Consider the following 25360-nt stretch of genomic DNA (forward strand, 5'->3'; position numbering starts at 1 on the left):
ACATTAACATTACAATAATATATATTTAACATGTTTATATTAGGCATTGATAATCATTCCCAATAATTTCAACTAAATATATTAAATCTATATTACATAATATACATATATTATGCAAATAAAAAATTTCAGTAAACAAATTAATCCTTGCTTCATAATAAAATATCAAATAATAAATAAACACACGAACATCGATAAAAATCGTTTTACACAAACCACTTTCTCCTACTCCTCGTATATTTTAACACCACTCCGCTGAAATTGATCCGAAGATTAACAGAAAAAAATCGCGAACACTGGAAACGCGGAGTAGTTATCGAAGCGTGAATACAGCAAGGAAAGCGTTTCACGTTGTTCGCAAGGATAAAGCTCGGGTCTTGACAAATGGAGTCTGTAACGATCCTCGGGTTCCCGGGAACAGAGCACAAACGGAATACGAACGGATCGCTGATAAACAGTGAATGAATAATCGCGAGGTTTACGCACGGGAAAATCCGATCCGGAAGCGAAGAATAAACAGAGGTAGAGGAGACGGATTCGAAAGGGTCCTCCACTTCGCGGAGGCTTTCAGACGTCTGCAGAAGCAGGTCAAATTAAAGTGCTAATGAGGCATCTCGTTCCTCGGGATCCTGCTCTATTTACAACTTCACAATTATTTACGTTCGCTAGGAGATTCAATGAATTTGAAAACTATGCGCTAATAACGCGACCAAATGTTAATGACGGCGAATCGACGACCCACTTCCGGCCGATGACTGCGCGAGAGGTATCGCGTTTTTGGTCAACGATAGATGGAAATGCATTCGAATTCAGTTAAGAGCACAGGAATGAATTGCATTGAAATGCATAGGTAGAGTGTATGTGTACCTGATTTAGGCGAAATTTTAATTTTAGGTTAATTTCGGACGTATAAAATTTCAGTTTCTTGGAATAATAGAATTAATTGGATTATTTTACACACGGCAGTAATATCGTCTAATTATTCCTGTAACTTTTTAAATTTTATTTTATTTTATTTTACGTGATTTAGGCGAAATTTTAATTTTAGATTAATTTCAATTTTAACACCACTCCGCTGAAATTGATCCGAAGATTAACAGAAAAAAATCGCGAACACTGGAAACGCGGAGTAGTTATCGAAGCGTGAATACAGCAAGGAAAGCGTTTCACGTTGTTCGCAAGGATAAAGCTCGGGTCTTGACAAATGGAGTCTGTAACGATCCTCGGGTTCCCGGGAACAGAGCACAAACGGAATACGAACGGATCGCTGATAAACAGTGAATGAATAATCGCGAGGTTTACGCACGGGAAAATCCGATCCGGAAGCGAAGAATAAACAGAGGTAGAGGAGACGGATTCGAAAGGGTCCTCCACTTCGCGGAGGCTTTCAGACGTCTGCAGAAGCAGGTCAAATTAAAGTGCTAATGAGGCATCTCGTTCCTCGGGATCCTGCTCTATTTACAACTTCACAATTATTTACGTTCGCTAGGAGATTCAATGAATTTGAAAACTATGCGCTAATAACGCGACCAAATGTTAATGACGGCGAATCGACGACCCACTTCCGGCCGATGACTGCGCGAGAGGTATCGCGTTTTTGGTCAACGATAGATGGAAATGCATTCGAATTCAGTTAAGAGCACAGGAATGAATTGCATTGAAATGCATAGGTAGAGTGCATGTGTACCTGATTTAGGCGAAATTTTAATTTTAGATTAATTTCAGGCGTATAAAATTTCATTTTCTTGGAATAATAGAATTAATTGGATTATTTTACACACGGCAGTAAAATCGTCTAATTATTCTTGTGACTTTTTAAATTTTATTTTATTTCCTGTTATTTTGCAAAATTGTTTCCTCAAAATTATGATACTATGTTTTCGATAAAAATAGATTTGTATTTGGTTAGGAAGCTATGGGTGAATTATAACGAAGGTACTATATATGTATGTAATTTATGTTAAAAGAAATTTAATATCAGAAATTGAAAATTCATTACTATTGTATTGCGTAAAATTGAAAATTTTTGGAATATTGAAATTAATAGAATTTTTGTTTTATAGAAAAATAATATTTCCTATAATTATTTTTGTTATTTTCTTTGTAATGGAAAAAATTATTTATACGTGGTAGATTTTTTGGTACATATATTTCTATATTTTAATTTCGTGTATGTTCTATAGTATGTTCAGTATCCAGAGATATTTTCAGGTGGATTAATGTGTTCCCAGAAGGCAATCTGCTTTTTATTTACTTCTGAAAAATTTTTGAAGTGTGTTTTTACCGTCGCAAAAATATTTATAAAGTTAGGAGAGCGAAATGGGTTCAACACGAAAACATCGGGAGTAAGTAATAATATCCGTGATGCTGTTTTTCAATTTCCACTCCAGTGGATTAAAAATCAGAAACACGAATATGAGGGTATATTTGATATCAAAGAAAATCGAATCTCATCAATCTCTCGTGTTCTAATTATTTCGATATTATTATTATTTTATATCTACGTTATATGAATACAATTTTCACCAAGAATTTTCTTTTTATTCATTATTTTCAATATTTTCTTATAAATAACAAAGTGATGCAAGAATTTATTGAAATTACGAATATTAAATGCATATACTGAAAAAAAGGGATCAAGACCCACATTTTTTTTTAAGTAGCATTAAATATTAAAATATTCAATACATTATGAATATAAAGTATTGAATTAAAAATTGGAATTTATTTAGACAATGCATGTTTACAATTTAAATGGTGCATCAATTTTTTGAGATTGTAATTACGATCTACAGAGCATGGGACTATCACAGGCCATGAAATGGAATTGCAATGGGTCACGGAATTGCGGAACAATTTCCTAAATTAGGGATCTATTTAGGGATATGTGCAATGTTTCTACATTACTCATCTGTATGCTATCGAGTTGGTAGAATATGTATGCAAAATGCACGAGACCCTACGTACAATCTTGTTACCTGTGTTTGCAATTCACTAAGTTCGTCTGAAAATAGAAATTAGACCACATTCGCGAATTACAGATTTTCTGTTACTCGTGTACTTAAATCTCGCTTTTACTTTGCTTTCATCTTAGGTCACGACACTTTCGAAATTGTTACATAATTACTCGAATTTCAAAAGTTAATGAAAATTTTCAAAATAGAAATAAAATAAGCCTCAATAAATATTGAAACAATATCAGTAAACTAAAGTATATATTATGTTTGAAAATGAAATCCAAAGGTCAATCTTTCATGTCCAATATTGGATTTATATGCAAAGTGTAATATCCAATATCGGATTTAAGTCCAAAATCCACTGTTGCACTTAAGTCCAAAGCAGGGAGTCCAATATTGGATTCATATTCATATGTAGTGTCCACTATTAAGTCCCATGTTGTATTTAATTTCAAAACTCAGGATCCAAAATTGTAACAGGTAAAAATTAGAGAGTCCAATATTGTATCCAAGTCCAAACCAGAGAGTCCAATATTGCATTCAAGTCCAAATCAGAGAGTCCAATATTGTACTTAAGTCCAAGCCAGAGAGTCCAATAAAAGAGTTTAAAAAAATCCAAAGTCCAAAGTTCAACATCGATCAATCTGAGGAGTCCAATATCCAGAGTCCATAATCAAAATATTGTATTTTGTTCTACATTTATACACATATGACATTACAACAACCCAATTGCAACAAAGACAAATTTCTCTCCTCGCCAAATTTCATCCTCAAATCATCAAACAGAGTCCGAATAAAATTACTACAAATCCTTTAAGACAGAGGGAGCTTTCCGGAAAAATTCAAGAGAAGTAGCAGTCTCCCATTTCATAAGCTTCCTAAGACTACCTCTCCTTAACTCTACAACTATATTCCTCTCATGACATCCGGGTCCTTTCATCCTGTTCCCTCAAAGCGAGTCAACAATGGCCTTAATAACAGCGTAAAAAAGAGTTTCATCGTCCGCAAACTATCTTACGAAAGCCTTTCTAGCCACGAAGCTACTACCTCTTTACTCTGCGATCGCAAAAAGATTCCATCGTTAAATCCCCCCCTTCACCTATACGTTGAGCATCTACGTTTTCATTTCGTGCCAATATATCAGGACGACAGAGGGACCAGTTTCTAAAGCACAAAAAAACAAAGAGTAAAAAGGTAAAAGAACAGAAGGGGGTTGAGGTAAGCAAGAGATCTGGAAAGAGGGTGAAACATCGAGGGGAATTAATTACGTTAATTACGTCACTGCAAAGGTTCCACGGTCGAGCAAAGCGCCAGCGATGCTAGCGACACCAGCGACGGCGTCGATTACTAATCCTGGCGCTGTCGTCGCAACACAATGGAAATCGGGCGTTCCGCTGCCAGGAACTTTAAATTGAACTTCAACTTCATCTTCGCGACAAGCACGAGCCAATTTTGCTGGTGACAGCGAGCTTTGACGAGCTGTCGGATCGAAAGCGACGAAAACCGTGGCAAGACGGATGCGGGAAAAACTGGATCGTTCTAATCCCGTGCGATCGATCGAGAAGCCGCGACTCGATTGCTTAGCAGTCGATTTCCTGGTCCACGTCGATAGCCTGTCGAGTAAAATTCGAATTCATCCTGAAGAGAGGTTATGTGAGAGTTGTTGGCAGCATTTCTATTTGTTTTTGGGATATACTTGCAAGCATTAGAATTATATTAGTTGAAAAATTAAGGCAATTTTTAGGGAAAAATCGAATCAGGGAAATGATAAAGTAGAGTGGTATAGAATAAAAAGTATGATATTTTAAGGTATAAAAGGTATGATATTTTAATTACGAAATCATGCCGAAAAATTAAATTCCGAAGATAACTTCAAGGTAAATCTTGATAAATTTTAACAAATTTAATTAAAAACGGTATTGGTAATTGAAAATTCTTTCTTTCAATTTCTGCTTGGTTATACGTGACCGAGCTGGTACTCAGGATAAAAATAGGGAATAAATATAATGATAACGCAGAATAACAGTAGAAGTAATTCTTGTTATCTCTTATTCTTTCCCTGTATTTCGAAACGACTGAGCACATTTTATTCGTGAATTTTCGTTTCACTTGTATGCATGCCCTTTGTGGATAATTTAAGGAAAAGAATTAGAGAAAAGAAGACAGATAAAAAGTGTAATTCACTATAATGTTTTCATGGAAATTAAAGTTGAATGTTCGTGACGTAAAATGAACAAAGCTTTGAGGATCGTAATGTTAAACGTTTCTATATGACATTTATTATTACGTGATTAAATAAAATATTCTCTGTTATACGTATATTTTATAAATATATTTTAACTTTGTATAAAAATAACTTCGTGTTGAAATATTGAGATTAAAACAATTTCAAATGTTTTAATCAGTAGCATAACCAAAGTTCATTACAATAGGGTATTAACCTATTTTCTTGTTAAAATATTTAAATACCAAAATATTATCTACAAAATTATTAAAAATATTATATCACAAATTAAAAAATATTAATTAAAAAATATTTTTAGAATATAATATATCGAAAATTAAATTTACCGTATTATAGTTTCCAATATAGTAAATACTATATCGTCTAAAGTCTCATAATACTGTATCGAAACTTTCGATAGAGAAAATTAAGACAACTAATAATTAATATTTAAGTATCCTTAATTAACGGAATAATTCCTCAAAAGCTTCTTACACGAATTTCCTAATTTAATAGAAACAGAATTAAAATGAAATCTTTATTACTCGCAATCTTCACCATCCCGACTTCCATTCGCTAATTTATTCACAAACGTGACCAGCTCGCGCGAACTCGTGGCACGATAATGTATAATTAAGATACGTAGTTCGAACGCTAATTGTCAGCTCCTTAAACCCCTCGGTACCAAGATCTTCAGTTAGTCGAACTCGTGGTAAGCCTGTATAAACAGATCTGAGAAATAAAATGTCGCCCGCAGGCAGAGCTTCCTAATTCGAATGTATGGTAATGCTTGGCCGCTTATAACATTCTTAGTGCATCCGGTTAAATTGGAAAAGTTGGTCAGCCAGTCTCTGGAACTCGTTAAAAGCTGTGCTGCATTAAGGTATGGCTCGAAAGCGCATTCTCATTTCCGGTGTTCCTCCTGAAAACCCGTTTCTGGTATCTGCCACCGATAGAAGCTCGACTTTTGCAATCTTCCGTTCGCGTTTGCTCCAGCTGATATTCTTTGTTTCACAATTGCACCGAAACTAGTCTAATTACCGAAGAACAAATGGTACCTTGCAAATTTATAAACCATCTCCGACTTCATCGTGTTCTTGTATAAGACTCAATATTCGTGATATAAATTTATTCACGTTAAGATTAAATAAACTTTACACAGTTTTATTAGTTACCAAGTATCTTTATCATTTGTACAATACACGTGTTCCTAATAAATTGGGTTCACAGCGACGAACTCTGAGGCAGTGTCTCGCAGAAACAAAATAAGTAACACTACGTTATTAACTCTAACACTCATCAATAGATGGCGTCGTTGTCTTGAAACTATTATGATATTTCCTACAATTCACATTTTAAGTGTAAAAACATTCCAACTTCTGTGTATCGTCATAAATAAATGATACTTTTCATTCTACAACGATATAAATCCATCGCGAACATTCATAACCTACAAATTCTCGAGTATAATCCGAGATTAAGCAATCACGATGGTTAAATGAAGAAATAAAATAAAGAGAAGCGTATAGGATCGAAAGGAAATCGCCGATGTAATACAAATCTGCCGGATTCTAGTGTCAAATACTTCAATCACTATCGAATACCAAACAAGGTACGATTCTCCATTGCAAAGCCACTGTAAGCCGTCGTAAAGACGTAGGACAAAAACAGAGCATAACCCCGTGACAATATCGAGTTTCGGAAGAGGAAAATAAAGAGAAAACTAAAAGCTGTGCAGCCCGGAGTAATCGATACTATCTATCAAGCGTTATAACTGTGACGGGGCTTAATCGCAGAGCAATCTATCTTAGAAATGGCCGGATCAAATCGCCGCCAGCTCTGGAGCTCTCGCGCCGGGCACGCTTCCATTAAGGACAAATGGAACGACTGCTTTAGCCGCGTTCAATCCGTTAAGTGCGCCGCTAATTACGTCGTCTATTTCGGCTTGGGTGTCCCTAATGAACGGCCATGCACGCCACAGTCGAACAGCTCTTTGTTAAATTGCGAATAAAAGGCGGTGCACGGAGTAACTGGCTTCACGCGGTCGTCATGGCCGCTGCCGTTAAATCGCTTCCATTGCCGGCATTGACGGCGCTGCCATCGAGCTGCGGCCGGTGGAACTAGGCGGACGCGCATGCGCGGTGGCCGTTAAGTCGCGACCACGTGATTATCTCGCTGGCTAGTCGCCTGCAGAATAACGCGTTTTCTTTTGTGAGATTGTTGAGACGATTTGGCGATCACAATGAGATTTGTCGGATGCGGAGAGGAACGAGAATGATGAAAGGGTGCTTTTCTTTTCTTCCTTTATCGCGGTAACGAGACCAGAGATTCAGAAAGTGGAATAACATTGCGTTGCGAAATGGAACTATCGGTGGATTAGGGTTATACACTGGAGTTGCGGAGACTTGGTCGTAGGAAGTTTTAGGTTTGGGTTATGTATTGGTAGGTTATGTGATATCTAAGTGCTCATATAGACTACTTTGGGGTATTAATAATTTATAATTATTCATAATCACGCTATTATAAATTATATTATATAGACATGTCTGCCTAGGATATCCTATGAGACTCATGATACGGAGGTCGGGTCAAACATAAATATCACGGGTGAGAGACGTGGTTTGTAGATAGAGCCTAATACACACATCGTCAGGCTCGTATTTCGTTTTTGCCAATGCCTGTCTCAATTACGTATTAATCTTCGCAGTGTTCGCAGTAACCGACCTTGTTATTGACTATGGCACGTTTATACGGTAAAGCAAGTGGTTAAATTCTTATTTATCTTATCAAAATGGCTGTCAATTTACCATATAATTCCCAGTTCAATCGAATACAAATATAAATATATTAATCCCAATAAATTGACTTTGATAACACGTTATACTACAGGATTTTCAACAAATCATTCTCTCCTCGTAATACATAACCTCAAATACAGGTACCCAGATACTTAAACAGGGAAACATTTACATCGAAACCAAGCTACGACCTTCCAGGTCACCTGCCTTTATCCAACTACCAAGATCGCTTGCAAATACTAGGTTCCCAATAATTTAACCTATTCTTCCCCCTTACATCAGGGTAAACGCATCGATCGAGTTCAATCGAATCGCATCAAAGGGATGGATTCGACGACGTTGCATCAGCTTAGGCTAAGGTCGCGGTAGTTACACTCTGTAATTATTCACTTTAGAGTCTGCTGGGAATTACGCGTTCCGATTACTCGGCTCAGGGCCCCAGACAATCGCAATTCCGTTTCCACTTCCGATAACATCTTGCCAACCCTGACTGATCACTATCCGGAAATCAGAGACGTCTCTTCCTGCTCACGATCTCATTTTTATTCCGAACCACGATCGTTTCAACGACCAATGCTCTGATGTCTCATGCAAAATTGTCTCGTGTCCTCTTATCGGTGTTCCTCTTTCCTTTTCTCCCCTCCCCCTTTTTTTTACGAACTCACGTAAATCCAAGAGACTTAAGAAGCCGGTTCACGAAGAGCTATTCGACTCGCTGGCTGTTTTTCAATAAATTTTTTATAGCGACCGCAGAATGCCTTATAACATCTGAAGGGGCGCTAAACGGAGCCACTAAAACGTCCTGGCAAACATTGGACGACGTAAAGTCCTCGGGGATTTCGCGAATAACCTGATTTTAATACCGGTTCCTTTTCCGATGTTTCTGAAGAATACGCGAATCAGCAGAGGTTTTCACGTTGCGTTTTTATTTCCTGCGGAATCCGCTGGAAGATTAAAAATTTCGCGATGCTTTTGAGGCAGTCGCGGAGTTTCTAATTAGGAGCTTCATCCTGGTATTAAGTTCGCGAATTGTGATTCGCGTATGGAGAAAGTTACGTTTCAGTGGCTGGTATTATGCTAATTCGTGTTACTTTGAAGTCTTAGTGGAAATAGAACAGGTTGTTTTATGTCGTTGAATATTTAGTATTAAAGTTTCAGATGGTCTTTGGATTCTGTGCTACGGGTCTACATGGAACGAGTAAAACTGATCTACATCAAATATAGCGTCCTTTATTTATTTTGGAGCTTATCTTCACGAGATGTATAGTCGGAATTAAAGTAACCAATCATTAGTTTTCATCTTTCCTCTTTAAAAATTACCAGTGGAACCATTGATCCATGCCCTACTTTCAATATCCAAAGAGCATAAATTAGAATCTAAAATCACACCGTGCTGCATTACTGGAGTATTTTCAGCAGAAGATTCTAAGTAATTAGCGAATATTGTTATTCGTTATACCTACGCCATTGTAGAGACCCGTTGTGGTTTCCTAGCACTAAAATAAATATCAAAAACATCCCTTCTTAGGGCCCTTCAGGTAGCAATACGACACTATTAATACATAACACTATATTATTAATTATTATTATTAAATTGATGGAGAAAAGTTGAGGTCGAAATTACGTCGATCTTATTGCACCATCTATAATTTAGACTCTAGTTAGACTTTAAGTTCCAGTTAGACTCTAGTTCAGTATCATACAACGACTTATTCAACTTTCTTCTCTTCTGACAAAGAAGGCTGAAACATTTCTGCGATAACACGTTACCTAGAACCCCAGTTACCTCGCACAGCTTGTACCATGTAACTGCCACGGTACGATTCAACCGATTTGTAGACGGCAATGATCGTGACAACGCTGTCCCCCTTGTCGGCCTGCATTCAATTAAGCAACGAGGTAAACAGCGCGAAACACCGAGGGCACTATTGTACCCTCTATATAGCGGAATTAGGCGTATTTACACGAGGCGGCGGACTTACATACTCCAAAGGTTGGAATCTCTTGGCACGTGCACAATGTAACAAAGAAGTATTGTGCCGGGATGGTACGCGAGAACGTAGTCGAGTGTGCTCGTTGAAGGTCCCTGGAAATTACAGCCGTGCAAACTATCGCGATAAATCGCGAGCCAACTACGAGCAAGTTCCCGAAATTTCCGTGGCGCTGCTTTGTTACGCGGCCAGCATGGCCGGGATATCTCGTGGATTTACGAGCCACGAATTTTTCTGATAGTTGCATGCTCGTGGAAACGGCGTTGTAATATAAGACTGTTACAGATAGTTCGAGCGTTTTGGGGGATATCTGACAAGGACAATGGAGTAGGAGGTTGTCTATTAGGGTACTAGACAGGAATTGGGATTGGAAGTTCCATTTGAATAGTTCTCAGACTCCTTTCAAATATTCCAAAAGATATCTAGATGTTTCTCATAATAAACTGAGAAATATTATTTCACATTTGCAAATTTTAAGTTGATTAATATTCCATTGTTCGATGTTTAATATTTACATTGGTAATTATGAAAATGATATCAATCAAAATTCAGGAGGAAATTATTTTACTGTTTATCTCGCGTTGTATTCGTTTATATATATCGCAATAAATTAATATTGCTTTTGGCAAAGTAGCGAAACGAAACACGTCACTTCAGCCACTTTCATGTTCACTCGCATATTTAATATTCCGGACTGCAAATAAATTCAGGATCTTTCTGCTTTAAAATATTGAAGAAGCTGGGAAGCTGCAAAAAAATTTCCAGATTTTTCAAGAAAATCTTGCGGAACAGCGTTAAAGAAATGGCAAGGAGAAAAAAGTCATTTCATGTTCGAGCGAATACTTGTAAAACTCATCCTTACTGCAGTGTAAATGTAAGACCAGATAAAAGCGTGATACGAAGTGATGCTGTGAGATGTACTCTGAAGGGCTTAAGCGGATCTGTTTCTTAAGGTTGTGTTACTTCGCCAGCATGGCGCCATATTTCTTCGCTCCGTCGAAGTTGCAACCTCGCGCGATAAACACGCCATCTTTGTAAACATTAGAACCGTCTCGGGGATTCCTGAACTCGTAAAACTTTCGTCCGATGCTTGTTCGCCAAGGCTTTGTGTTTTACAGTACTTCTGAGTGTGAATCTTGCTGCTACCGAATTATTGGAAACGTAACTGAAATTAAAAATAAATCGAAAAACTTTCTATACCGGAAACTTCAAGAACGAAGTATATTGGAGTTTATTCGAAGCAGATCGACAGATTTATAATTACAGTTGCGCTTCTGAATAAGAATAATAAATTATTATTTAACTTAAAGTTAACGGAGAAATAATTATTGGATATTTCAGCAAGGAATAAACTAGAAGTCATTGAATTTTGGGAAAACAAAACGAAATTGGCAATTACGAAACTTGAGTATCGCTGAATTTTGATATTTCATTTCTCGATTAAATAAATTCTATTTAATTTGTTCAAAGTGCTCGTGCTGAAAAGTGGTAGAGGAAAAATTCGTGTACAGTTTCAGAAGTATATTCGGTGCATCGAACACAACTGTGCGACTATCTGGCTTTTACGAGTATAGTCATGGAGCTTTATTGTTACTGTAGAACATCCGACTCGAATATTTCTGTAGCTATATTTTTGTCGCTATCTTCTCAAATGAAGTACACACGTGGATGACACGTGTACCCTTTTATATCTTTGCGCTTGATTTGTGAAATTTGAGATAATAAAGGACGAATCATCCATTTGAATTTTCATAACAGAGTTTCATTGCACAGGATATTTAATAATAAAGAGGATTATATAAAACGCAAAATATAAAGCATAAGTCAACGACTGAATATTTATGACAAATTTTTAATTTCAAACACAAAACTCTGTCAAGAAGAATTTTAACTGACACTCGATTCCTATTCATGTACATCATATATCCATTATTCGTTGTTCGATAATCAAAGTTGACACTACAACGCCTGCCCTGCTTTGAAGAAACAAGTCCAACTCTCTAGCCGCGACACCAAACGCTAAATACCATTGTAAGCGGAGACTAGTTACTTTTAAGAACCTCTCGATTCGCTTCATGCATAATTCCTTTGATTAAAACGGATATCCTCCATTTCTCCTTCCACGGAGAGAGTAACAGATCCCATTTGCGTAACAAAGCGCGATAAAGAGCTCGATTCTCGAAAGGGACCAGGACGAAGAAGTTATTTCGGTGACGGTCGCCGCCAGGCGAAATAAATTCCTTAGATTAGCCGAATCGCCTGTGCCGCGTAAAATACAGCGCTTGAACGCGATTTAATGCCCAGCCAAATCTAAATTCAGCTTAAGTAGGCGCAAAGATAACGGGCATCTCGTACAAATCAAACGAAATCGCCGTTCTTTTAACCTTCCTGCTAGGGACTCGGCGCTGGGATTATTTCTGGGGAGTTTCTAGGGAGCTTTGGCGTTTTATCGCGACGGAGTTTAATATGGGAGGTCGGGAAGTTGGGGGATCGAGTTTTATTGCTTTCAGTCTGTGACGTTTACGTTTGATGGGAAAAATAGTGTTTTTTTGTTGAGAATACAGCCATATTTGGTACCAGGGTATAGGGATTTTTTAAAATGAAATATCGCAGACATGGTTGTAAGAAGTAAAATGATTCTTTTATGATGGAATTAAATTGTTACGAATTATTATATCTCATTCTGAATTGAAATCTTATAATTCTAATAATATTATAATAATAATAAGACATGATATAATTAAATTCAGTTGCCTCAAGTTTCCGTCACTAACAGGATATGAATTTCAAAATTTGTAAAAAAATATTATACTTATTATTTTTATAACACAATACATTCAATTTCAATGCAAAATTAAATTATTCGTTACACCAAAACCTACTGAATACAATTATTTGAATTACCCAATATTTTGTCCCATATTCCCGCCATTTTGTAAAGCGACGTAAATTTAGTTACAACTTTAAGTCCAGTATCATCCACTAATCACTTCGAGAAGATTTCCAATATTCCATAGCCTATTTTAAAACAATTATACCAGTACTAGCCACATCAGAAACCACGACGTGCCTCCAACATAACCTAACCTACCTTTCCCGCTACTTTACGCTATATAACAGCTATTCAATTTCACGTCCACTCCTCACACATCTCGTCTCACCGAATTCTCCAATTACCCCGATATACACGCCCCCAAAACCAGATCCTTCGTCGTACAAAACCAAACGAGGTATAATCGAGCGGCCAATTACCGAACCTAACCTATACCGCAGCTAACCTGCCAAGAAGGGCGACTCGTATATCCCCGTTTTCGCGTGGCCAGGCACCGGCGCTCATTAGGAATTCCATCCTTTCTATTTCATACAGCGAGATTCTCGCGTCTCGCGAACTATGGCATTTATTTTGCGGCCGAATAGACCCCGATCGTTATTCGTTCTATTTGGCGTGCTCGAGGCTCCGCGCAAACCGGAAGTCCGCTGAAGCATCTGAATGGAGACGTCGCAAAGAGCACGAGAGGGGGCTGGTGGAAAGAGGAGGGGGCAATTTAACGCTGAAAACTCGTGAACTATTGTGCCAGAGGGAAACCGCGAAGAATACGATTCTATATGTATATATGTGCGTGTATATGTATATTCCGCCATCATCGAGATTCTATTATGACACAAACGCCGTTTGTCATTGGGATTGGGAGATGAGAGTTTCGAGACAGTATTTGTAAAGATTTTTAGGCTTTTAAGAAGGGAGACTTGATTTTTTGGTTATGACTGTTGCGTAAATTTAGGTTAGGTTTTTATACCTGAATATTTAGCAATATCTAGCGAAATTCGTGGTAATTCGAATTTTATTCTTAATTGAGGGACAGTCGATCTCTTTGGCTACCATTGATATGCAAATTTAAATAAGTTTGGATAATTTTTATGGGCTCGTTCATGTTGTTTTAAATTTTTCATTAGCAGAAACTTTTTTAATAATTCGGTGAAGTATTTAATGAAAACGTTTGCGAGATATCGAATTTTTAATTAGCGGATAGTTTTTAATTAAGGCTGGTATAACAATTTCGGTAAGTTTGGATAATTTTAATACATTTGCATAGCTAAATGCCGATATTTGTGATGAAACGATAATATTCGTGACATTTCGAGTTGCTGGCTGGGGGATGTTTGGTCTCTTTATTGTGGACGGTGTATTAATTTGTCGATTGGATGAAGATTGGGAAAATTAATTTAGACAGATATATGTGATCGAGTAGCACCAAAGGAGAACAATTAAAAAGATTTAAAACGACGTGAATTAATTTAAAAACAATTCAACGAATAAACAATAGATCAATATTTACCTGCTTTAATAAAAGGATAATGGCAGTAGAGAATGCAAAATTACTCTCAATGTTCCAGAATTTGTATTCCAATTTTACTTCTTACTTGCTTAATTACCATATATTCCCACTTCCCACAGTCGCACCAAAATTTACATTTCAATCTTGCACATCATATCAAAATTCAACTTGCTAACTTCTTCCACGTCGTTCTACGATCTTCAAGCTTCCAACACTGAAGCTCCAACTCGTATATCACGCAAAACTTCCGAATTTCCTTAGGAATAAGCCGAACTTCCCAACTTCGAGCTATTTAATTCCAAGAAATATTCGCGTGTAGTCTGCCTCCCATTACCAGTGGCGCCATCGGCCGGGTATTTAACGCCGTTTCCGGTGCGCCTCGCCGCTTAAGAATTCCTTCGAAATTCCCCGAGATTTCGAAAATTTCGTTCGACGTGCGAATTTCTCACGGACGAATTCCATCGCGACGAAATTTCCAAGGCATTCGGACGACACGCGATATCTCGATATCTCGATGTGCTCGTCCATGGCCTATCGAAATAATTTCCGGCGGGAACGTGGATGTCGGAGGAAAGTGGACACTTGACCACGTTAATCAACGTCAATTAACGAATTCGAGAGTGGAAGAACTTGATAGTGAAGCTAATTACGATCTCTATCATAAACAGTCGCTCGCTCGACGTGTTTATTTCGCTGTTTTCAGCCAATTAATTCGACTCGCGTACGCGGAATCGGTGATTAATCAACGAACAAACTGTTACGAAATATCGAATTACGGGAATAATCGAGTCGAAAGCATTGTGTAAATAATATGCCGATGGAGGGTGGAAATGGATCGTGAAATCGGAAATCGGTGAGCAGGGGCTGGTTCTTTGTTACAGGATAGGGAAACGAGCTATTGTTGGTCTTTTTGGTATTCTTCTTTTTTTATGGTTCAGTGAATTAGGATGATAATGAAGCAGTTTATGAGCGCGTAATTTAGAGCGGATTTATATTATTTATATTGTATATTTATTTTCATATTATTTATATTTATCTTCAATTATTAGATAATTAAAATTTTGCATTGGAAAATGCACGTTAAAAGTCGAAGTTTCGTTGGTAATCTAAACCTGGTTAAATTATCTTTTATCTTATATCAACCATCTAATTGTTCAATAATTATAATTATAATAATAATTGAAATTCCATGAAGATAGTGATATTATAATGATTGTTAATTGGAAAATGCATGTTAAAAGTCGAAGAAGTTTCTGTTGGTAATCTAAACCTGGTTAAATTATCTTTTATCTTATATCAACCATCTAATTGTTCAATAATTATAATTATAATAATAATTGAAATTCCATGAAGATAGTGATATTATAATGATTGTTAATTGGAAAATGCATGTTAAAAGTCGAAGAAGTTTCTGTTGGTAATCTAAACCTGGTTAAATTATCTTTTATCTTATATCAACCATCTAATTGTTCAATAATTATAATTATAATAATAATTGAAATTCCATGAAGATAGTGATATTATAATGATTGTTAATTGGAAAATGCATGTTAAAAGTCGAAGAAGTTTCTGTTGGTAATCTAAACCTGGTTAAATTATCTTTTATCTTATATCAACCATCTAATTGTTCAATAATTATAATTATAATAATAATTGAAATTCCATGAAGATAGTGATATTATAATGATTGTTAATTGGAAAATGCATGTTAAAAGTCGAAGAAGTTTCTGTTGGTAATCTAAACCTGGTTAAATTATCTTTTATCTTATATCAACCATCTAATTGTTCAATAATTATAATTATAATAATAATTGAAATTCCATGAAGATAGTGATATTATAATGATTGTTAATTGGAAAATGCATGTTAAAAGTCGAAGAAGTTTCTGTTGGTAATCTAAACCTGGTTAAATTATCTTTTATCTTATATCAACCATCTAATTGTTCAATAATTATAATTATAATAATAATTGAAATTCCATGAAGATAGTGATATTATAATGATTGTTAATTGGAAAATGCATGTTAAAAGTCGAAGAAGTTTCTGTTGGTAATCTAAACCTGGTTAAATTATCTTTTATCTTATATCAACCATCTAATTGTTCAATAATTATAATTATAATAATAATTGAAATTCCATGAAGATAGTGATATTATAATGATTGTTAATTGGAAAATGCATGTTAAAAGTCGAAGAAGTTTCTGTTGGTAATCTAAACCTGGTTAAATTATCTTTTATCTTATATCAACCATCTAATTGTTCAATAATTATAATTATAATAATAATTGAAATTCCATGAAGATAGTGATATTATAATGATTGTTAATTGGAAAATGCATGTTAAAAGTCGAAGAAGTTTCTGTTGGTAATCTAAACCTGGTTAAATTATCTTTTATCTTATATCAACCATCTAATTGTTCAATAATTATAATTATAATAATAATTGAAATTCCATGAAGATAGTGATATTATAATGATTGTTAATTGGAAAATGCATGTTAAAAGTCGAAGAAGTTTCTGTTGGTAATCTAAACCTGGTTAAATTATCTTTTATCTTATATCAACCATCTAATTGTTCAATAATTATAATTATAATAATAATTGAAATTCCATGAAGATAGTGATATTATAATGATTGTTAATTGGAAAATGCATGTTAAAAGTCGAAGAAGTTTCTGTTGGTAATCTAAACCTGGTTAAATTATCTTTTATCTTATATCAACTAAATAATTTTTCAATAATTATAATTGTAATAAAAATTGGAATTCCACGGAGAAAGTGATATTATAACGATTGCTAATACAGTATAATTTATGACGTGATATTTCGTATATCGATAATCGAATTACAGTGTATATTCGTGAATAAAACGAAACGTTTTAACGTTGGAAATGGATCTTCTTTATATGGAATTGTTATATTACATATTCAATGCGATTTTACATTGTCGATAATTATTTTAATGAAAAAGTTCAATTTTTAATGCGATTATATTGCTTCGTATATCAATACGTAGAATTTACATGTTAAAAATAAATTCATCGTTATTTCCTTCGTTACGTATATACGCTACCTCAAATATGTCATTAACAAGTTATTAATAAGCCTATCTTAATTAACATAATTTCATTCAGAGTTCGTACAGTTCAAAATTATATTAACAGCAGCAACAGATCTAAGAATGAAGAGTGCTTCGTGAAGCAACTTAAAAAGTGCTTAAAATTATCCCATAAATAAACGATTGAGCAGAATGAAAGCACCATAAAGGAAGAAGTATGAAAATGTACCAGCAAGTTCTAAAATTAAGAAAATTTGAAAGAGCCTCCAGAGATATTAGAATTCATAAAATTAAATTACAGTCCTTATTATTAAAATATATCCAAAGAAAATATTTCTATTACATTCTATTATGCATACATGAGAAGAAGCTTACCTTGGTCTGACTCCATTTTTATTCTAAAATCTCAGTTTCCATTTTCGTAGGGAAATTGTTGAGACAGGACAAGGCTAAGTTAGGTCGTCATAGTTTTTCCCAATTTTATATACTACGCAGCAATATTTGATATAACACTATTTCACCTAACCCTTTGCACTCGACGATTGTTTGGCTAAAGAAGAGCAGGAGTTTAAAGATTTTCTGCTATAAAGCTGACAATATTTTTTGGAACAGTAAATAGGAATTCGTATAATAATTAACACATAGAATTATTTGATTTCGGTACCTCGCACACCGTTACATTATCTTAAATTTGACATATTAACGAGTATCGATCTCTGAAATTTTATCAAATGGTGACTGAAGGGCGTCCCTTGAATGCAAAGGATTAACGTTCGATGTATCTCATTATTCATCTTTATCATCTAATGTATCATCTGTTTCTATCTGGTTCTGTTAAATACAATAGCTCTAGTCAACAACGAAAATCCGTGTAGGATGTCTGCATAATTTTCAAGAAAATTGGTCCCATTATGCTATTTCACTAATCAGACCACTCCTCTACCTCTACTATTCACCCTTACAAAGGACACACCACTCTGATCCTGCTCTAATCTCTGAAACACCCGGCTAAAGCGAACACAAGGACCTCCATGACACCCATACACGACACGACAACACGCTGCATAATAAATAACCACGTGTAAAAAGAGGGGCTTAGGGCGACGATGATTTTAGGGGATTAGGGCGTCGTATGATTTACGCATCTTCTCCTGGAAAATAGAGGTTTATCCATAATCCATGTGTCCCAGATGGAAGTCACGGGAGATTTATTCGATCGTCCGTGCTGAAATCCGGCGGGTCACGAGAACGCGTTTCGATTGGCTCGCGCTGCTTCCTCGAGGAAAATTGAATCCGTTTCCGGGCCATGGACATGGCCACGGACGTCCCTGGGCTCGTTATCGGTCCTTACACGGGTATATACGGAGGCCGCCATCGTCGCCGCGCGGGGATTACCCGGTGGATAGTACGGCGAAGCCGCCGAGGCGCGGCGCTCCAGTCGATCTCGTAATTCCTGCGCGAATTTTCTCTACGTGCTCGCGTGCAGACCGTTCCTCTTCTGTCGTGGTTTAGTACGACGCGTGTTTTAAATTTTGATGCTCTCGGAATTGTTCTGGATGTCTTGAGGAGAGTAGAACGTGCTCTGTATTGCGTATACTTGTCACTGAAGAATGCTGCGTCTATGTATGTGCACGAATGTGATCAGTCAGTAATGTACAAAAGGTGCAATTGCAGTCTTCCAGAGGAATTTTTCTTCACTTTTTGGTACATCTGGGAGTGACTTAGGGGAGTAGTTGGAAACCATGGAAAATTTCAAGTCATGATCTTACAGGTATTTTTATATTTTGATATTCTCGTACTTTGACGATTCAAATTTAGTTCTCTGAAACGAAATAACTAAATAACGAAACGATGTTATTATATTTAATGTTAATTAATCTGATTAATAGTTAGCATTTTTAATATTGGTATTTTATTTGTTTAATTATCACGTTCTTTGGTCTTCAAATTCTTTCGTACACGATAGTTTAAGGTTTTCAATGAATTTTATAGTACTCTGCGATTTTCTTCATCGATATTCAACGTCCAGCATAATTAAGAAGCCGATTACGAAGATTTATCGGCGTAAGCTGGAAGCGAGAATGACAAAGAAACGATAAAATATGGAAGAGGCTATCTATACTTTAAATTTCGAATCGACGATGGAATCGATGTTCTACTTCTTTATCCGAACGAACGGAATAGGAGGATGAAATACGACGATACGGTCGCGCGGAAATGAAAAATCTTCGCTCTGAATTACTTCCGGAATCAACCACAGAAAAATCTATTGGGACGCTCACGACAAATATCTACCTTACAGAACGCGTCCCTTTTTCCCCATGAAAACTCTTTTCCATCGTAAAATATCCAACAACATTGACGCAAACATATTTCACAAGCAAATAATAACAATAACAGCATTATGAAGACACAGATATCTTACATTACTATTCCTATTCTTATTATCCACATGCTCCGATATTTAATAAATAAATAAATAGCTCCAAAATTATTTCTAAAATTCTACACCCGACTATCCAAAATTTTTGAGTCCATGTAACTTAAGAGGGGCACGAGAAAATTCCTTCTTTATATTTTTGTATTGGCGATACGAATTATTTTTAATTTTTAAAATGAATAATTAATCGAAAAAATTGCTATGTTGAATAAAGTGTCGAGATAAATTACTATTGAAAAGAATGGCAATTTTCTGAATTTCGGATTCAAGTTGGCCCGTTACACGAAACTTTGGGTGTACAATTCGCGATCGATAAATTAATTCGCGTCGAAATTTCGACGGTGTATACTCGAGGCAAATATAGTTGCTGATGGCGGGGAAACCCCATAAAACTCAGACTTGAGCCGATATCAGTGGCAGTGAGGGAGCGCCAGCGGCGTTTTTGCACCCTCTTTAACGTACTTGACGAACGAAAAAGCTTTCAGCCTGGAAACCCCCAAAGCTTCCTGCTCGACTAGTTTCAGGAAGTTCGTCCAACTAGGAAACGTTCCAGTAAGTTTTTCCCTCGGACAGTTCGAGAGTCGTTGCCATTTATTCGAGCAAAATAAATCGCTTAATTGGGCCCTATATATATCATAAACATATTTCGGTTCCCGGGGAACTGACGGAGAAATTTTATCGAATGATAAATAAACATCCGCGATGAGAGAAGGTTCTGCGATTAAATAAATTGCCATCGATGAAACCAAACTGTATGTTTGTCTTTGTGGCTTGTAATTAATATCTGAATTTCCCGTTCCAGGACTCGAGGCTCCCTTTGAGTGCTTCCTTGGCTTTGGGTAAGTTGCCTGCAAAATATTTGTCGAATATTACCATCATTTTAGTATCCGATAAATTCATTGATATTTAATTTCGCAACTGTTTATCAAATTTTCCGAGAGGGGAAGAAAAATAATTTTATACTTAATTCTTAATTATTGGAAAAATATTTCTACACGCTCTGACAGATAATAATTTATTATTCCGTTACTCTGATCACTTTGATCATCTATTAGATCGAATTAAAATTAATTAGAATCGAATTATTATTATTAATCGAATTATTTATATATTTAATAAAAATCGTGATATTTAATTGGAAGGAGAATATTTGCGTGGAACTATCGCATCCTTTACTACTATCCAACTATCCGCGAAATCTGCTACAATCATTCCCTTGTCATTCGCATGGCAGTGAGGCAAGAGTCGGCTGGTTTGCACGCGTGCGACAAGGAGATTTAATTTGACGGATTTGTATGCAGGAAATTTGTCGGATTACGCGCGGCTCGGGTCGCTGTTTTAATTACGGCCGGTCTGCCATTAGTGCCGGAGTAATTGCTTATTTAAGTGTAATTTTGTTTGCGTTCAATTTAGTTTAGCAAAGCGTTCGGCTGTGATGGCGCCGCGACACTAGCGACCTCTAGCCACGTGATCGCATAATCGAGCACAGATCGTTATTTCGGCCAATAATTCGCGGCCATTTACTGGTCTCGCAAGAATTTTCCATTGGATTACAACGAGACACCTTTTTGAACGTGATCGATGACGTTGGGAATGGCTGAAACGAGGTAATTTATGGCTTAAAAGGTATTTTCGATAGAAATGGGAAGATGGCGGATCGCGTTGGGTGTGTCCAGACATATTGAAAGATTTGTGACAATTACAGGTGCATTTTATTAAAATGACTGAAAATTGAAAGCAAAAATTACTATCTTCTTTGCAAATTAAGAAAACTGGAATTAATTTCTTAAATTAATAATAATTTACAAAAATAGGTTATCCATGGCGAACTATAATTAAATACAGATCACGATATGCACTTGCTGTTATCCAGGTTCTTAGATGTAAATTTAAAACCTCGAGATTGATCAAGAAATTTATACCAACATTTGTATTATAAAAGCACAGGGAAAATTTTTGAATGCAAAAATAAATTTGACACGGTGAATTTGGTTTATCAAATACATGCCGCGCGAAAAGAGGGAAAAGAGAAATCAAATTCACTGTCGATGCACGAAATACGAAAAATCACGTTCGTTTGGTCCAAAAATTATTTTAAGTGGATCGATGCAAACGGGTTAACGAAACAGAAAAAGAAAACTGCAACGATAACTGGTTTCGGCATATGTCGCTGCAAAAATTCGGTTGGTCCAAAGAGGAAAAAAATAAAAATGGAAAAAAGAAAAATAAGCAAATGAATAAAAAATGGTAAAAGAAATTCACTCGTTCGTAGTCGTTCGATTGCGGTCAGCAACTTTCAACGATATCCAGTATTACAATGCATCTCGCGTAAGCGGATGTGGACAAATTGGAAATGGATTTGTTTGCGGAACGCCCGAACCGTTTTACGGACCATAAACCAAAACTCCGTTTTTTGGTCGCGACAAATCGCGAACGCGTTGCCAAATCGATCGGCGAATTTCGTTGTACGAACACGACGCCCCGATCCGCGTGAAATGTAAACGTCCATTGGAATGGCGACCTCGCGAATAACCTAACTCAAACCTCGGAGGAAAAATCACGCACGAACGGGTCGGTGGTTTACCGGATTACGAACGGAAGTTTGCGCGCGAATTTTGAAAAGCGATGTTTGTTGCTGGAATTAAACGGTTTTTTGTTTGGCTTGTTTATTTAATTTCCGAATTTGTGTATTCTATATGTAATCTTATTCGATAGAATATTGCACGCGATTCTGTTTGACGGTTGAACGAGAACAATGGCGTAGACATTGAATTTGAGTTCAACAAAAATCGTGTCTTTATTCAAAATTAAATTATGTCATATTACGTTGTATGGTAAAACACGAATTTTAATATGTAATATTGATCATGATCATGATTGAAATCATGAAACTTCTTCATATTTTTAGAAATAATTATTTTAGCTATAAAAGGACTGGATCATCTTATATATATTAATTTTTTCTAAAATTTATCTTGTTGCTCGTGGAAGATATTAATTCTAGAATTGTAGTATTGTCAAATTTGTACGGATTTTAAAAAATAGCTGACAATTCAACAAATTGAAAATAAAAATTGAATTAAACCGAGTAAAATTTGGACAATTTAGCTTTTAACTGGATACTTTAATTAGAATAACGTTAACCCGCTGAATAATCGTCCGTTTCATTTGCGTTTCAACCACGAGCAGCGAATCTTTTTAGTATTTGCACCATTTGCGCAACAAAGCGGACACTGCATCCTTTCACCCATTAATTGTAATTGTAACGTTTTTGCCGTTCTCACTAATTATCGCGTCAGCTTTTTAATCATTCCGCAGAAAAAGGACAGAAATCATTAACTCCCAGTCTAGCTGCAAAGTCCCTTCTCACTGCTCTACTACCATCAGCATTAACCAAAATTTTCCACCAAATATTTTATTTCATTTCCCTCTTCAAACTAAAGTGATCGACGAAATAGTCTCGCAAAAAATTCCTCCAATTTTCATTAAATTCTAGAACCACGAATTAATTTTAATGCACAACAGAAATCCATATTTTCCAAATTGAGGACTGCAAAACCAAAAGTACCACCGTGACCATTTTATATTTTATACTACTTCGATCATCAAAAATTTACCAAAATTGTAAAATTTTATTATAAAAAGAAAAAGGTATGAAAAGAATCATTCCTCAAAAATCACGAATCTATCAAGAATCCATTCAATTGTAAATACTGTAAAAACATAAAACGAAGAGAATTGAAGCAATAGAAAAAATTGAGGAAAATTTAGAAAACTGCCAGGAAATTACTGGAAAGAAAGAAATTCCGACGTTCCAAAAATTATTCCAAGTTCACAATAATTCCCAAAAAATGTTCCAAAAAATCTGATTGACCAAAGCCGATGCCGTCTTGGAAAATCGCAGGTATCGCGAGGAAAAGTGGCGGAAAATTTCATATCCACATTCCAGTGGATTCGGCTGCACCCTTCACGCGGCGGTGGTAAAAAATAGCGGCGAGCGTTGGCCGCAACGACAAAGGCTCGTCCGTGCTGGCGAAACTCTCGATGGCACTTTGCCAGTGAAACCGCGTTGTTAATTAAATAGATTGGCCGCTGGAATGCAGCCTGGAAGCGTGCACCGTTTACCTTCGTGCCGTTCCAGCAGCGGTCCCCTCTGTGCCGTTAGCGATCCGACGACGTAAGGAGGCCGAGATCACTGTTAACCGTCGGTTAACGTAATCGGCGCTAGCGTTATTAGCGTCACGATCGTAGTGATTATTATTGTTACGGTTATTATTATTGGCTCGGTTGTATCGGCGTTGGGGATCGTGTTGTTCGTGATACGCTACTGGCGATACCGGTACGCGCTGACGCTGTAATCTGCGTTGAAATTGGGGTGCACTGGGTTAGGTCGGGTTCGAGATTCATGCGAGTTTTACCGGTTTTGCGCAGGTATAGGTGTGACAGCGAAGTCTGTTGAGTCTTCTTGGGGAAGAGAATCGGAAAATTCTAAGGAAATGGAAATTTTTAGCCGTTTGACTATGTTTGAGGGTGTTTGAGGGTGTTTGAGGATGACTGAGACGAAGTTTCTGCAGTGCAGTGGGTAGAAAAATAATTTATGTTGTCAATGCGAGTTTTACCGGTTTTGCGCAGGTATAGGTGTGACAGCGAAGTCTGTTGAGTCTTTTTGGGGAAGAGAATCGGAAAATTCTAAAGAAATGGAAATTTTTAGCCGTTTGACTATGTTTGAGGGTGCTTGAGGGTGGTTGAAGGCGTTTGAGACGAAGGTTCTGCAGTGCAGTGGGTAGAAAAATAATTTATGTTGTCATTTATGGGAATGGATGAAATTAAGGAAAGGAAGGAATCTAATTATGGTTATTTCTGGACGTTTGCGTACGTTTAGGGGTGTTTGAGGATGACTGAGACGAAGTTTTTTCAGTGCAGTGGATAGAAAAATAATTTACATTGTCATTTATGGGAATGGATGAAATTAAGGAAAGGAAGGATTCTAATTACGGTTGTTTTTGGACGTTTGCGTACGTTTAACGGTGTTTGAGAATGATTGACGTAAAATTTCTGCAGTGCAGTGAGTGGAAAAATAACTTATATCGTCGTTAATGAGAATCACTGGAATTAAGAAAGAGAATGATTGTGGTTATGATCATTTTTCGTTCTTTGACTATGTTTGATGGTCTCTGAGGATGTTTGAAGATGGATATCACGAAGTTGATCTTGCGAATCAGGTGGATAGAATTGTTTGTGTCATACTTGATTAGAATAAATGGACTTAAGAGAAGGAAGAACTGTAGTTGTCGAAGTTTATGTTCGTTTGGTTACATTTGGGATTACACGAAGGGATGTTGTGAAATTAATACAGTGAGCTACACGGTGAATATCGCTTTCATTATGATTGATGTGAATAGGTGAAATTGAAGACAGGAAAATTGATAGTCGTATACAGGGTGTTTCATAAATCAGGATTTGAATATGACCATTTTGATATTAGGGTAATTATTCCTGTCAAATCGAATATACCTCGTCAACCTGATTTACCTAATTGTATTAAATCATCGAAT

This window comes from Eufriesea mexicana, unplaced genomic scaffold, assembly GCF_001483705.2.
Source record: "Eufriesea mexicana isolate 0111107269 unplaced genomic scaffold, ASM148370v2 scaffold481, whole genome shotgun sequence".
NCBI lineage: Eukaryota > Metazoa > Arthropoda > Insecta > Hymenoptera > Apidae > Eufriesea > Eufriesea mexicana.